Source organism: Oryctolagus cuniculus, chromosome 20 (genome assembly GCF_964237555.1).
Source record: "Oryctolagus cuniculus chromosome 20, mOryCun1.1, whole genome shotgun sequence".
Classification (NCBI taxonomy): domain Eukaryota; kingdom Metazoa; phylum Chordata; class Mammalia; order Lagomorpha; family Leporidae; genus Oryctolagus; species Oryctolagus cuniculus.
Window position 1 is genome coordinate 12,645,046 of NC_091451.1, and position 16,089 is coordinate 12,661,134.

Genomic DNA, 16,089 nt, shown 5'->3' on the forward strand with positions numbered 1-16,089 from the left:
GAGTTCAACCAATAGTTTTAAGTAGAACATAAAAAATACTAAAAGGGTTAAGTATTAAGTTCTTTTTTTTCTTTTTCTTTTTTTTGTTTGTTATATAGTTATTTTTTTATTTAATAAATGTGAATTTACAAAGTGCAACTTTTGTATTGTTGTGGCTCCCCCCAACAACCTCCCTCCCTCCTGTGGCCCTCCCCTCTCCCACTCTCTCTCCCATCCCGCCCTTCATCGAGTTTCATTTTCAATTACTTTCATATACTGAAGATCAACTTAGTATATACTAAGCAAGGATTTCAACAGGCTGCACTCACACAATCGCACAAGGTATAGGGTATTGTTGGACTAGTAGTGTTGTTTTTAAGTTTCATAGTAGAACACATTAAGGACAGAGATCCTACATGGGGAGCATGTACCCAGTGACTCCCGTTGTTGATTTAACAATTGGCACTCTTATTTATGATGTCAGCAATCACCCGAGACTCTTGCTATGAGCTGTCTAGGCTATGGAAGCCCCATGAGTTCACCGACTCTGAACTTGTTTAGTCAAGGCCGTATCACAGTGGTGGTTCCTTCCTCCCTTCAGAGAAAGGCGCCTCTCTCCTTGATGGCCTGTTCCTTCTGCTGGGGTCTTGTTCACCAGGATCTTTCATTTAGATTGTTTTTTGCCACCGTGTCATGGCTTTCCATGCCCGTGAGACTCTCATGGACCTTTTAGCCAGATCTGAATGTCCCAAGGGTTGATTCTGAGGCAGGAGTGCTGCCATTCTATGAGTCTGCTGTGTGTCCTGTTTCCCCCGCAGGATCATTCTCTCCCTTTTAATTCTATCCTTCATTAGTTGCTTACACTGGTCTTATTTGTGAAATCTCATTGACACATACCCTATCTTTTTGATCGGTTGTGTATTTATACTTATCACTTTACCAAGTGCGTTGGCATTGGTACCTGCCTCATTGGAGTTGAAATCCCCTGGCACATTTCTAGTTCCACCTTTGGAGGTAAGTCCGAGTGAGCATGTGCCAACCTATATATCTCCTCCCTCTCTTATTCCCACTCCTATGTTTAACAGAGATCACTTTTCTGTTAATTTTATATGCCTAAGAATGATTGTGCATTGATTACAGAGTTCAACCAGTGGTCTTATGTAGAACAAACAGAGCAACAACAACAACAAAAATACTAAAAGGAATAAAATAATATGTTGTTCCTCAACAGTCTAGACAAGGGCTGATCATGTCATTGTCTCTCAAAAAATACTTGTCTGCAAAAATGTCTTTAAGTGTTTGCACTGTGTTGTCTTCTGGCAGTTATCTAGTGTGCGGTCTTACATTTAGATCTTTGACTCATTTTGGGTTTCTTTTTGGTATATGGTGAGAGGTAGAGGTCTAGATTCATTGTTCTACATATGTATCTCCAGTTTCTCCAACAACATTTATTGAAGAGACAGTCCTTTCTAATTTTTTTAAAAAAGATTTATTCATTTATTTGACAGAGTTACAGAAAAAGAGAGAGAGAGACAGAGATCTTCCATCCACTGATCGTGAATCCCCAGATGGCTAAAATGGCCAGGGCTGGGCTAGGCTGAAGCCAGGAGCTTCTTTCAGGTCTCCCATGTGAGTGACTGGGGTTTAAACACTTAGGCCATCTTCTGCTGCTTTTCCCGGGCCATTAGTGGGTAGCTGGATTGTAAGTGGGGCAGTTAGGACACGAACTGGTGCCCACATGGAGTGCTGGCATTGGCAGTGCCAGCTTTATCTGCTCTGCCACAACACCCGTGCTAAAGAGACAGTCCTTTCTCCAATGCATATTCGTTGTACCTTAGATGAAAATCAGTTGGCTATATATGCACAGATTATTTTTTGGATTTTCTAATCTATTCCATTTGTCTATAGATCTGTTTTTTATGCTAGTACCCTGCAGTTTTTATTACTATATTTGTTCAGGATTTCTTTCATTGTTCTGGGTCTTTTGAGGTTTCCTATAAACTTCAGTGTCTTTGTTCTCAAGGCTGTAGCATCCTGTGCAATGGAGGGTGGAAGGGAAACAATGCGAGTTCCTTTCTGTAGCAGTGCTACCATGTAGACCCCAAGTGGTTCATTTAACTGGACTCCAAAGCTGAGGCAGTTGTGAACTCTGCAGTAAGAAGGGCTGCCAGCATTCACAGCGGTGTGCTTTGCTAAGATTCTCCTGCTCACTCTTTCCTCACAATGAAGATGGATCTTTTTCCACTAATTAATTCCCCAGATGCCAACAACAGCCAGCCTGGGCCAGGGTAAAGCCAGTAAGGTAAAGACCTCAGTTCAGGTCTCCCACATGGGTGGCATGGACCCAAGTACATGAGCCATCACTACTGCCTGCCAAGGTGTACATTAGCAGGTATCTGGAATCAGAACCAGAGCAGAGCTTCAAAACCAGGTATTCTGCTTTGGGATGCAAGCATCTGAAGTAGCAATATAACGATTGGGCCAACTGTTCACCACAGTTTTTCTTTATTTTAAACTTATTGATAACTCAAATAAGTTTAAGTTTATTGTTGAGGTATGTGTTTTGTAAGTATGAAGTTCATTCTTTCACAGAAGAATTTGATTTTCCATTGCATATTAGTCTCATACCTATCTGAAAATGCTAAATTTTTGAAAGTTTTGAATCAGACCGTTAAACCTCCATTAATGTGAGTTTTTGATATTAATTCTCAGGGGAGCCTTTTTTCTTTGCCCTTTCTTTTTTCTTGTCTGTCAACTAACTTCTATTTGAATTTTGTTTGTTTTTCCTAGTTTTCTTTTTTGGAATTTTTGATTGTGTTTGAATTTTGTGTGATATGAGTTCATATCCAAATTTAACTCTAAATTTGCAGCTGTCATTATAGGGTCCTGTGATAACCAGGCTGTATGTCATACATCAGCATAAGCCACTAGGATCAAACAGATATCATCTTTCCCTCCTTTTTACTTATGGTCTTCTAACTGGCTCAGCCATTTCCTTAAATAAGTTTTTAACAACATTTCTATTTTAATAACTACCAGGACATAGGAGCATTAATGAAATATCTTGGGTTTTCATGGTTCAAAAAGATAATTCATTTGATTCTCTGGAAGACTCTTACAGGAATCCATGCTGACTAGAATCAGAGCAGACTACAAACTTAAGAATTCTAATGTCTGAATTTGTTGATACTTTATTTGAAATTGGAATTAGAACTTTTTGTCTACCCCAGAACCATAGCCAAATGAGACCCATCCTTTATAGAATATTTAAAATAGTAAAATTGATCTGGAAGCTAGATCTGACTCTTCAAGATTGCAGTGAGTTCTGAAAAGATACACCAAGGTGATAGGAAACTGGTTTTCATCCTGTCTATATTCATTCCTGAACATCACCCCGAAAGACTATCTCAAATCCAAGTTAGGAATTCAAGAACCATTAATTCAAAAATTATCTTCTTTGTCTTATTTTAAAGTGTTAAAGTAAAACAGACTTTTTTCTACCCCAGAATAGCTCCATGAGAACAGTCTGCTGTCAGAGAAGTCATCCTATTATAAAGTTATTCTGCTGTTATATGTATAGTCTCTACTTAAAATGTTAAGGTACAAATATTTATCCTTCTGAGCCATCTGTTCTGCTAACTACCCAAAAGTATTATAGAGTACAATATGAAAAATGGAAATACTTGGAAATCTTTGCATTGTTGACTCTTTTTTTTTAAAGATTTATTTTATTTATTTGAAAGAGGCCAGAAAGAGGTAGAGACAGAGAGAAGTAGAGAGAGCTAGAGATAGAGAGGTCTTCCATCTGCTGGTTCACTCCCCCAATGGCTGCAACAGCCTGAGCTGCGCCAATCCGAAGCCAGGAGCCAGGAGCTTCTTCCGGGTCTCCCATGTGGGTACAAGGGCCCAAGGACTTGGGCCATCTTCTACTGCTGTCCCAGGCCATAGCAGAGAGCTGGGTCGAAAGAGGAACAGCTGGGACTGGAACCAGCGCCCATATGGGATGCTGGCGCTTCAGGCCAGGGCTTTAACCTGCTGCACCACAGTGTTGGCCCCTGCATTGTTGACTCTTGATTTTTTTGCAGCATATGTCTTGCTTTGAGCAGAACGACGTTGATACAGAAAGCTTATTTCTAAAACATTACATTATATCATTAAAATAATGTTAAATCCTGTTTTAGAAAGGATTCTCATTATCGTGATTACATTATTTCATTGAAATATCCAGTTTCTAAATAAGCATAAAAACTGTTCAATGTATTTCTTATAATATATATTACTTCTTTAAATTTAGAGTTCTGGTAGGTTAATTTGTTTGCTATTTAAAATCATCACCTTAATTAAAGAAAATTTCTGTTAAGAATGTTAAGAGAAAAATTTATTCTCGCCCTCCCTCCGTGAAATTATTTTAAAACTGTGGTATAATTCCAAGAAATTGATTACTGTCTTCAACCAGCAAATGTAATCAATATATATCTTACTTTGTGCTTCTTTCATATTTCTTTTTTGTATGCCATTCCGTTGAACACATTAAGGAGATTAATCAACTATCTAATTCCCCCTAAACACTCTCATTCCTATAGGACTGGAAAATGGAAAGAAGGTTACCTCTGAGCTGGAAGTAACAGATTTATGAAAGTTCCTAGGAAGTAGTAAACATAAATTGACCTTTGAATGAGTTTATAATTCAGATTCACATAATCTATGCTGTACATAGAAATGTTAAATATATAAATTTAGTGTAAAGTAGTCCATAATTGATAGTGCTTCTCAGTACTTGACAAAAACAAATGCAAAATCTCTGGTTAATAGACATTTACCTTTAAATTCAAAGAAGTATTAAAATTTACTTACTAATAAATTTGGAAAAAACACATGGAAATGATACACTGTGAGTGTGAATTTGCTGGAATACTAGACAAGAGAATCAACTCTGTTTAGACATAAAGTGTTAGAATAATTAGATATAGCAGATAAAACAACTATGCTTATTTACTTATAGTGTTTTTTTTATTTTTAAAGATTTATTTATTTATTTGAAAGTCAGAGTTACACAGAGAGAGAAGGAGAGGCAGAGAGAGAAAGAGAGGTCTTCCATTTGATGGTTCACTCCCTAATTGGCCACAACGGCCGGAGCTGTGTGGATCTGAAGCCAGGAGCCAGGACCTTCTTCCAGGTCTCCCACATGGGTGCAGGGGCCCAAGGACTTGGGCCATCTTCTACTGCTTTCCCAGGCCATAGCAGAGAGCTGGATTGGAAGTAGAGCAGCTGGGTCTCAAACCGGCACCATTTTGGGATGCCGGCATTTCAGGCCAGGGTGTTAACCCGCTGCACCACAGCACTGGCCCCACTTACAGTATTAAACACAATAAAACTTAAAAGCAAAAGTGTAAGGGAAAAACAGGGACCAGGAAACTGTTAAAATTGCAAGAAAATTTAAAGAGGAACCAAGTACAATTTCTATAATTTAAAAGAAAATAATTAAATTAAAAATTGAGTGGTGTAATGAGCAGAGCAGATGCAATAGAGAAATAATAAAGTAAAAAATGGGTTGAGGAAAATTCCTGATTACATTAAAGAGAAAAAATGATCAGAAATATGAAAGAGAGCTCAAGAAATAAATCACACAAAAATGCATAAAAAGAAAATAATCAAGTATATGGTTAAAGAAGCTCATTCTTCTGTGGCGCTTTCTATAAGAAGAAAACAATAAGGAAAAGAATATGCCTGACAACAGGAAAAAGATTAGAGATTTACAGATCATCCGTTATAAATGTTTTTGTAAATATTTAATGTGATGTAGAAAATACTTACCTTGATATTGCTATGTATAGATTGATCTAAAATGCAATGAATAGTAATTTTTGTGTAACAACATATATATATATATATATATATATATATATATATATATATATATATATAACGAGTATGTTAGAATAATAGAGTTCTTCTGAGCACTAGTATTATAGATACTTTATTCAATTTTCTGCTTTTGTATTTTTCAGTTGTTATAAAATGATTTTATTACTTAGAAAAAACCTTAATAAAACTGCCACTAAGAATTAAAAGTGTTTAAACAAGATTTATTTTATTGATTTGAAAGGTAGAGTTACAGAGAGGGAAGAGGCAGTGAGAGAGAGAGAAAGAAATCTTCCATCTGCTGGTTCACTACCCAAATGGTTACAATGGCAATGACTGGACCAGGTGGAAGCCAAGAGCCAGGAGCTTCTTCCGAGTCTCCAGTGTAGGTTCAGGAGCCCAAGTACTTGGGGCATCCTCTGCTGTTCTCCCAAGTGCATTAGCAGGGAGCTGGATCAGAAGTGAAGCAGCAGGGACTTGAACTGTTGCCCATATGAGATGCATTATTGCAGTTGATGGCTTGACCCATTTTGCCACAATGCCAACCCCCAAAATTGATTCTAAGTCATATGTTTCAGAAGGATTTTCCTATGCCAGATTTTTTTAAAACACTGATTTGTTTGATATTGTAGTTTCTTAATGTATGATATCTCAGTAGAAGTAGATGAAAGATAAAAATTATTTTTATGATTATGTGATTATAAAATAATATATAATATATAATTATATAACAAATATTTGGAATATGTTGAATTACCTCTTGATTATTGGGAATTTAAACTTAGTAAGCAACTTGAAAGGAGTTTTTCATTTGCTCACTCACTAATGTATGCAATATTTTGTAATGTTATCTGAACTGTCAAAGAGCCTTTTAAAATGTAAGTTCAAATGATTATATTACAGGTTTTCAAAAATTATACCAATTGGCAATACACTATAATTCTTTATGATAAAATATTTCTCAATTAGAACATATCTCTTCTTGAACGTGGCACTAAGAGAGGTCTTTCTTAGAGGAAAGAGAAGGATGGATGGGAGCATGGGCAGGAGGGAGGTCTGGGTGGGAAGTATCACGGTGCTCCTGAGTCTATATATATGAAATACATAAAATTTGCTTACCTTAAATTAATTAATTAAAAAAATAAAAGAAACTGGAAAAAAGAGAGGAATTACTCTATTCATTAAAATTTATAAATGCAATTATATTTTAGAGTTGGCCTTTTCAGGACATTCAAATGTAATATGTAAGCAATTTGGTTTTAATTTTTTTCATATACTAAGTATATTGAATGTCTATTATATGCTATTATTGCATTAGACTTTGGAGATTAAGTATGAAACCATATGTAGTATGATTGTTTTTTCAAATGAAATTTAGAGTTCAGTACAGGAGATATATGATTGAAAAATTTCCTTGAATTACTATACATCCATTATATTGAATATCATTTGCTTTACTGCATTTTAACTTCCCAATAGCATTTCTTGTTTTCTTGCAACTTGTCAGTATGATTTGTTTTTATGTTTTTAATTCTTGCATATATAAGTTGGCTGAACAGTTCATATCTTCTTTGTACCAAATTTCACAGCCTTTTATTTATTTATTTATTTTAACTTTTATTCAATGAATATAAATTTCCAAAGTACAGCTTATGGATTACAATGGCTCCCCCCCCATAACTTCCCTCCCACCCACAACCCTCCCCTTTCCTGCTCCCTCTCCCCTTCCATTCACATCAAGAATCATTTTCAATTCTCTTTATATACAGAAGATCAGTTTAGCATATATTAAGTAAAGATTTCAACAGTTTGCACCCACATAGAAACACAAAGTGAAAAATACTGTTTGAGTACTAGTTATAGCATTAAATCACAACGTACAGCACATTAAGCACAGAGATCCTACATGAGGAGTAAGTGCACAGTGACTCCTGTTGTTGACTTAACAAATTGACACTCTTATTTATGGCGTCAGTAATCACCCTAGGCTCTTGTCATGAGTTTCCAAGGCTATGGAAGCCTTTTGAGTTCACCGACTCTGATCATATTTAGACAAGGTCATAGTCAAAGTGGAAGTTCTCTCCTCCCTTCAGAGAAAGGTACCTCCTTCTTTGAAGACCTGTTCTTTCCACTGGGATCTCACTCACGGAGATCTTTCATTTAGGTAATTTATTTATTTATTTATTTATTTATTTATTTATTTATTGCCAGAGTGTTTTGGCTTTCCATGCCTGAAATAGTCTCATGGGCTTTTCAGCCGGATCCTCATGCCTTAAGGGCAGATTCTGAGGCCAGAGTGCACACAGCCTTTTATTTTGAAAAATTTTAGGTCTGTACAATAATTGGAAGGGTGCTATAATCATCAATATATGATTTTTATCTTGATTATCCAGTTAACTAATAATTTTATTTCCTCTCTGTGTCTTTCTCTTCCTTACTCCTTCTTTCTTCCCTTCCATTTGCAACCTCTACCCTTAGGTACTTGAAAAAATATGCCAGAGATATTTATTCAGGAATATAGGTGATTCAATATTAGGAAATCCATTAGTATAAGAGGTTGAAGAAAATATGAAGAGAGCTGGCGTTGCGGCTCACTAGGCTAATCCTTCACCTGCGGCGCTGGCACCCCAGGTTCTTGTCCCGGTTGGGGCTCCGGAACTAATAAAGAAAATTAGATAAGAAAAATAGGAACCAGCATTGTATTACAGCAAGTTAAGCTGCTGCTTGCAATGTTGGCATCCCATATCAAAGTGACAGTTTGAGTCCTGGCTTCTCGACTTCTGATCCAGCTTTCTGGTAATGCACCTTGGAAGGCAGTAGAACATAGCCCAAGTACTTGGGCCCTTGTCACCCATGCAGGAGAACCCAGTGGAGCTGGCTTCCAGCTCCTGGCTTCAGGCTAGCTCAGTCTGATGGCTGTTGTAAACATTTGGAGGGTGAACCAGCAGATGGAAGAGCTCTGCCTACCCCTATCCCCAACTCTGCTTTCAGGTAAATAAATAATCATTTTTAAAAAAATAAATAAAAAAATCTTGCATTTTATTTCCTGATTGATAATTTTGCATATCCCCTGGTATGTGTGCCTTTTAATTTGGCGACCATTGCACTGTGGATTCTATCCTATTTAAAGCAAAATAGAATAAACATTTAATTTTGTAGAATTCTTATTGTAGAATTCTTGTTCGTTTGTTTTTTAAAAGATTTATTTATATATTTGAATAGCAATGTTACAGAGAGAGGAGCGACATAGAGGCCTTCCATCTGTTGTTTCACTCCCTACATGGTTACAATGGTGTGGGTTTGTGCAGGCTGAAACCAAAAGCTGGGAACTTTATCCAGGTCTCTCGCATGGGTGCAAGGGCCCAAGTACTGGGCCCATGTACTGTTGCTTTCTCAGGCCACCAGCAGGGAGTTGTATGTGTGTATGTGTGTGTGTATGAGAGAGAGACTTGGATTTTCATAGTATGTACTAAGTAACTGCACACAGCTACCTGCTTAATGATTCTGATGCTTAGAATAACAATGAATTATCTAATGTATTTTCATGATTTTTCTTATACTTCAAAAGAATATTCATAAATTTTCTTACATAGAAACATGGTCTGATGCCATGTAGTAGGTACTCAGTTTTATTGATTCAGTATTTTTCAGAATATTAAAAGGTTAAGGGCCAGCGCCATGGCTCACTAGGCTAATCCTCCGCCTGTGGCGCCGGCACACCGGGTTCTAGTCCCGGTCGGGGCGCCGGATTCTGTCCCGGTTGCCCCTCTTCCAGGCCAGCTCTCTGCTGTGGCCTGGGAGTGCAGAGGAGGATGGCCCAAGTGCTTGGGCCCTGCACCCCATGGGAGACCAGGAGAAGTACCTGGCTCCTGGCTTCGGATCAGTGTAGTGCTCTGGCCACAGCGCGCCGACTGTGGTGGCCATTGGAGGGTGAACAATGGAAAAAGAAGACCTTTCTCTCTCTCTCACTGTCCACTCTGCCTGTCAAAAAAAAAAAAAAAAAAAAAACAAAAAACAAAAAAAAGGTTAAGAATATGGTTGGCCAGACATTTTAAGATACTATGGGGGCCAACACTGTGGCTTAGTGGGTTAAGCTGCTGCTTATAGCACCGGCATCCCATATGGGCTGTGGTTTGAGTCCCAGGTGCTCTACTTCCAATCCGGCTCTCTGGTAATGGCCTGGGAAAGCAGCAGAGGACTTCCCAAGTGCTTGGGCCCTGGAACCCACATGAGAGACCCGGAAGAAGTTCCTGGCTCCTGGCTTTGGCTTGGCCCAGTTCCCTGTTGCAGCCATTTAGAATATATGGAAGACCTTTCTCTACTTCTCTCTCTGTAACTCTGCCTTTCAAATAAATAAAATAAATATATTTAAAAAAATATTTTATTGTAGACAAATTCACAAAAACTCTTGCTTCCTAGATTGAACCTTTTATAGATAGTTTCCATCTAGAAAGACAGTGTTATTTTTAATGGTGTGGCTTTTTTGTTGTAGTTTTTTTGTTGAAGCTTTAATATAGCAATGAATAATTTAAAAAATTCTTGTCAGCAATTATGTTACCAAATTCTACTTCATATTTGTATTATATAAAGTATGATAGAAAGCCTTCATCTTGATGGTAGACTTTCATAAAGCCTTAAGTCAAATTGATTATACTCACACTTTAGTCAGACCATTTAGGACAAAGAATAGTGAAGACACCAAGTGTTACACTGTAAAAATGTGTACATCTCAGTAGAAGTTACATAAACTACATTATTTGGTAATAAATTCATCATTTTTAACCCATCAATTTTTTTTTGCTTCAATTCTTTTTTTTTTTTTTTTTTTTTTTTTTTTTTTTTTTTTACAGGCAGAGTGGACAGTGAGAGAGAGAGAGACAGAGAGAAAGGTCTTCCTTTTGCTGTTGGTTCACCCTCCAGTGGCCGCCGCGGCCGGCGCACCACGCTGATCTGAAGGCAGGAGCCAGGTACTTATCCTGGTCTTCCATGGGGTGCAGGGCCCAAGGACTTGGGCCATCCTCCACTGCCCTCCCGGGCCACAGCAGAGAGCTGGCCTGGAAGAGGGGCAACCAGGACAGAATCCGGCGCCCTGACCGGGACTAGAACCTGGTGTGCCGGCGCCGCTAGGTAGAGGATTAGCCTATTGAGCCACTGCGCCGGCCTTCAATTCTTTTTTCAACTTTTTATTTTGAAAACTTTCAGACATTCAGAGAAGTTGAGAGAAGAGTATGATGATCAGCTGTACTGTCTGCACTTGGATTCATGATTAATATTTTATAGCACATGCCTTGTACATATTCATGTATCACTTTTTTTCTTCCCTCTTTTACCTATACCACTTGAAAATAGTTGCGGACATCATGGTGCTTCACCACTGTATATTTCCACATGTGTATCTTAAAATAAGGCCTTTATGCACAGTACCCTCATTTGTATATAATATTGTTGTGATATAAATCTATTTTTAGATTTTTCTGATTATCCCAAAATATCATTTATACATTTTTTATACAGTATTGTGACAAGGATCATAAGTAGCACTTAGTAGTGAATTCTCTTCACTGTTTTGCCAAAGAATGACAGAAATTTGATATAGGATAATTCCATATTTTAGTAGCTGTGAAAACTGTCAGGTCAATTGTTAAAAAAAATTCAGATAATTTGGAAATATTCCACTATAACTTTTGCTATATAAATGAGTTTATTCAAGTGATTGTGTTTTAGAAAAAGGTTTGTTTTGTTTATTTGAAAGGTTGGATGACAGAGAAAGTGGGAGAGATAGAAAGAGATCTTCCATCTCTCCCATCATCGCCACTACAGCCTGGTCTGGACCAGGCCAAAGCCAGGAGCCCAGAACTCCATTTGAGTCTCCCATGTAAGTGTAAGATGGTACAAGTACTCTCCCAGATGCATTAGTAGGGAGGTGGATCAGGAGCACAACAACTGGTAGTAAAAGCAGTGTTCCAATATATGATGCTGGCATTGCAGGCTGTGACTTAAGCAACTGTGCCACAACACTGGCCCCAAAGTAATTCTTACTCATTTAAAGACAGTTTACTTATGGATAGATTATTTATGCTGACACCCTAATTTAATTTTTATTATCTCTTTTTAAAAATTTATCTTAGGGGCTGGCACTGTGGCTTAGTGGGTAAAGCTGTCACCTGTAGTGCTGATATCCCATATGGGTTCTGGTTCAAGTCCCGGCTGCTCCACTTCTTATCCAGCTCTCTGCAATGGCCTGAGAAAGCAGTAGAAGATGGTCTTGGGCCCTTGCACCCACATGGGAGACCCAGAGGAAGCTCCAGGCTCCGGGCTTTGGATTGGCCCAGCTCCTGCATTGCTGCCATTTGGGGAGCGCACCAGTGGATGGAAGACCTCTCTCTCTCTCTCCTTTCTCTCTCCTCTCTCTCCCCTCTCTCCCCTCTCTCCTTTCTCTCTCTCCTCTCCCCCCCCCTCTGTAACTCTGCCCTTTAAATAAATAAGTAAAGCTTTAAAAAAAAATCTTATCATTTTAAGTATTTAAACAGTAAAACCAATTTTTTCCTTTTCTAGTCAAAGAATACTTCCATCATTCCCAAAATATCTTTTGTACCTTCACTTCATAATCACACTCTTCACATCATCATACCACCTCTGCTACAAACAGATTTATTTTCCATTATTATAATTTGTTTTACCAAGAACATGAAATAAGTGGACTTCAGAAAGTATCTGCCCTTTTCAGATTGGCTTTCCTCATATATCAACTGGTGAATAGTATTCATTGTATGTATAGTCCATGGTTTGCCTTTTGATCAAAAGACTTCTCGGTTGCTTCTAGATATTGGCTGCCACACATAAATTTGCTATGAGCATTTTTATGCAGGATTTTTGTGAACCTAATCAGTGATTTTTTTTAAAGATTTTTTTTATTTGAAAGTTTGTGGCTGGCATTGTGGTGCAATGGGTTAACGCCATGGCTTGAAGTGCCGGCATCTGATATGGGCACTGGTTCAACATCTGGCTACTCCACTTTTGATTCAGCTCTGTGCTATGGCCTGGGTAAGCAGTAGAAGATGGCCCAAGTCCTTGGGCCCCTGCACCCACGTGGGAGACCCAGAAGAAGCTTCTGCTCCTGGGTTCAAATTCACACAGCTCTGGCAGTTGCGGCCAATTGGAAGTGAACTATCGGATGGAAGAACTCTCTTTCTCTCTCTGTCTGCCTCTTCTCTGTGTAACTCAGACTTTCAAATAAATAAATGAATCTTTAAAAAAAAAGTCATAGTTACAGAGAGAGAGAGAGAGTAAAACAGAGAGAGAGAGAGAGAGAGAGAGAGAGAGAGAGAGAAATTTTCCATCTACTGGTTCACTCTGCAAATAACCACAATGGCCAGGACTGGGCCAGGCTGAGGAGTTTCATCTGGGTCTCTCACGTGGATACAGGGGCCCAAGCACTTGGGCCATCTTCTGCTGTTTTCCCAGGTCCATTAGTAGGGAGTTGTATCGGAAATGGAAGATTTTTCTACAACATCAGAAGACATTGACTACAAATGAAATATTGATTCATTAAATTATTCTTTCCATAAAAATTTAATGAGCATCAACTCTTGGCCTGGGACTGCAGAAATAATGAACACGATAGGCAAAACTCTTTCTCTACAGGGGGCAGTTGATAAGAGCCAGGCATTTATACTATATTTTGAAAAATACTACATGTTCAGAAGTATAAAAGGAATCCAAATATTTTAAAAATTGCATATTTATTTTTAAAATAAAACTTTTCTAGGTATACACTGCATCTCTTTTTCATTGACATAATATTTATGTATTTATGAATATAGTATGATAATTCAATACATTTATATAATGAAAAATATAATGACAAAATCTGAGCATTTCCATTTCTTCAAAGATTTATTATTTCTTTGTATTAGGAACCTTTGAACTTCTCTTTTCTAGTTCTTTATAAAATATGTAATAAATTATTGTAAACCACTGTGCTATAGAACATTTCAAAAATCTTAATCCTCCTATGTAACTGTACTTTGGTACCAATTATCCAACCTCTGCGTATCCCATTCCCTGGGTCCCTTGGTAACCTCTAATTGCTATTATTCTATTATGTACTTCTATGCAGTCAATTTTTTTAGCTTTCTCATCAGAACAAGAAGATTCAGTATTTCCTTTTCTGTGCCTAGCTTATTTCAGTTAACATGATCTCCTCCAGTTTTGTCAACCTTGCTCCAAGGACAGGATTTCATTTTTTATTGCTGAATAATATTTTATTATGTATATGAGCATAATTCAAAAAAGTTTGTGGAAAATTGAATTACAAGATGTTTATTTTGATGCAAAAAAATTGAGATTCATGCATACTGTTTTTATAATATTCATTTCCATGAATTTTGGAGATGCTTCATATCTACCATATTTTCTTTATTTAAGACAAAAATATCTCTCTCTTTTTTTTTTTTTTTTTTCGACAGAGTGGACAGTGAGAGAGAGAGAGACAGAGAGAAAGGTCTTCCTTTGCCATTGGTTCACCCTCCAATGGCCGCTGTGGCAAGCGCAGTGTGGCCGGCGCACTGCGTTGATCCGATGGCAGGAGCCAGGTGCCTATCCTGGTCTCCCATGGGGTACAGGGCCCAAGCACTTGGGCCATCCTCCACTGCACTCCCGGGCCACAGCAGAGAGCTGGCCTGGAAGAGGGGCAGCCGGGACTAGAATTGGCACCCATATGGGTTGCCGGCGCCGCAGGCGGAGGATTAACCTAGTGTGCCACGGCGCCGGCCCCTACCTTTCAAATAAATAAATAAATAAATCAGTCTTTTTTTAAAAAAAAGACTTGAAATAATGGAATGCAGTAAGTGCTAATATTTGTTTTGCTTTCATCTAATAATATATATTACGTGTTATCTCTATTCAAACTATCATCATTGAGAAATACCAATTTAGCAATAAAGTTAACACTAGTTATGAAGAAAACAGTTTAAAAAACAAGCAGGCCATGGCATGTTTTCCCCATTACTTGAAAACCCAAAATAAAAGTAACCTTCCTATAGTACTTAATATAATATAATTCACTTTCCTAAAAGTTCTCTTTATCTAACCCTCCCTTTCTTTTTTTTTTTTTTTTTTTTGATTTTTGGATACTTTTATTTCAACTGGAAACACAAATCCTTTTGAAATACTTCCTATTCAATAACTAATGCAAACCAAATAAGAGGATTCTTTCAAAACAAAATGTAAGTAGACTTTTCCTGCACTATCAACTTGAGGACATCATATACTAGATCTGTAACTGTCAAGAAAACTCACTCCAACACAAAGACATCCTGCAGGACAGAGTTCTGTGGGGAACTTATCCCCAATACCAGATACATTAGGTCACCCCATCCAAGAGTCTACATGCAAACAATATCTGGAAGAATCCTTTAAGCCAAAACTTAAAGGCAAAACAACTTGCTGAGTGTGGCTAGCTCACTTTCAGATAAGCAGACAGACATTTTCTGTGAGAACTGGAGAGGGAAACACACACAGCAAACAAGCAGTCTTGGGATGGAGTTCCCCTCCCACCACTGGATGAGACCAAGTCCTCCGCCTGGCATTCTCTAGTCACTGTCTCCCTCCGGAGTTCCAGGATCAGGAAACTCATCCGATGTTATGCAGTGAAACTTCCACCTGTTTGAGGTGTCTGACACACGGAGGTCATTTCCACAGTTCTTTTAGACTTTCACTCAGTGTGGCGCAGTGAGCTGATGCTTTGATTCACCGTTTACTCCATAAAGAAAGCAATGGTAGATAAAGTATAGGACAGAAAAACAAACATATAATGGTGAGCTCAAAAACAAGATAAAAATCTCTGTGGACCAGAAAGCAGTGAAGCAGGCTGAAGCTGCCATCCTTTGGGCTACATCAAACGTACATAGTAACTTGGAAAATCTCCCATCAGCCAAAAGAGTAATATCAAGAATACCAATTCCTGTTTTACGGGATGTTCCTTAGGATTAACTCCTTGAGTTGCCAAATAAACCCAAAACATTGAATTTAATGTGTACGCAGACACTAAATCCACCTTTGCTTGTTCAAGTGGGTCTAACTTTTGTAACAACTCATTTCTGGAAACAGACATCATGGTCTTCAGCATCTCATCCACAGTGCTGATGGAGTTCTCAAATGCAGACAAATACTCATGAATTTCTACTGGATAGTCTTCATTAATTTCTTCACCTGCCATTATGACCAGCTCAAAGCCTCCGACTCCTC

General features: G+C 38.0%; 1 protein-coding gene and 1 pseudogene across 22 annotated transcripts in view; one reads left to right on the forward strand and one right to left on the reverse strand.

Moving 5' to 3' along the window:
• The window catches only part of GPHN (gephyrin), a 566,685-nt gene that overhangs the window by 166,100 nt on the left and 384,496 nt on the right, over positions 1-16,089 (forward strand). The window contains exon 1 of one of the 22 annotated variants that reach the window (XR_011384861.1): positions 10,697-11,716. The exons of the other annotated variants lie outside the window; for them this stretch is intronic. The gene's annotated coding sequence lies outside the window, so the exon portion shown is untranslated. Of the gene's footprint in view, positions 1-10,696; positions 11,717-16,089 lie in introns of those variants that run through there. 22 annotated transcript variants of the gene reach the window in all.
• LOC108178622 (nuclear nucleic acid-binding protein C1D pseudogene) lies at positions 15,734-16,060 on the reverse strand (annotated as a pseudogene).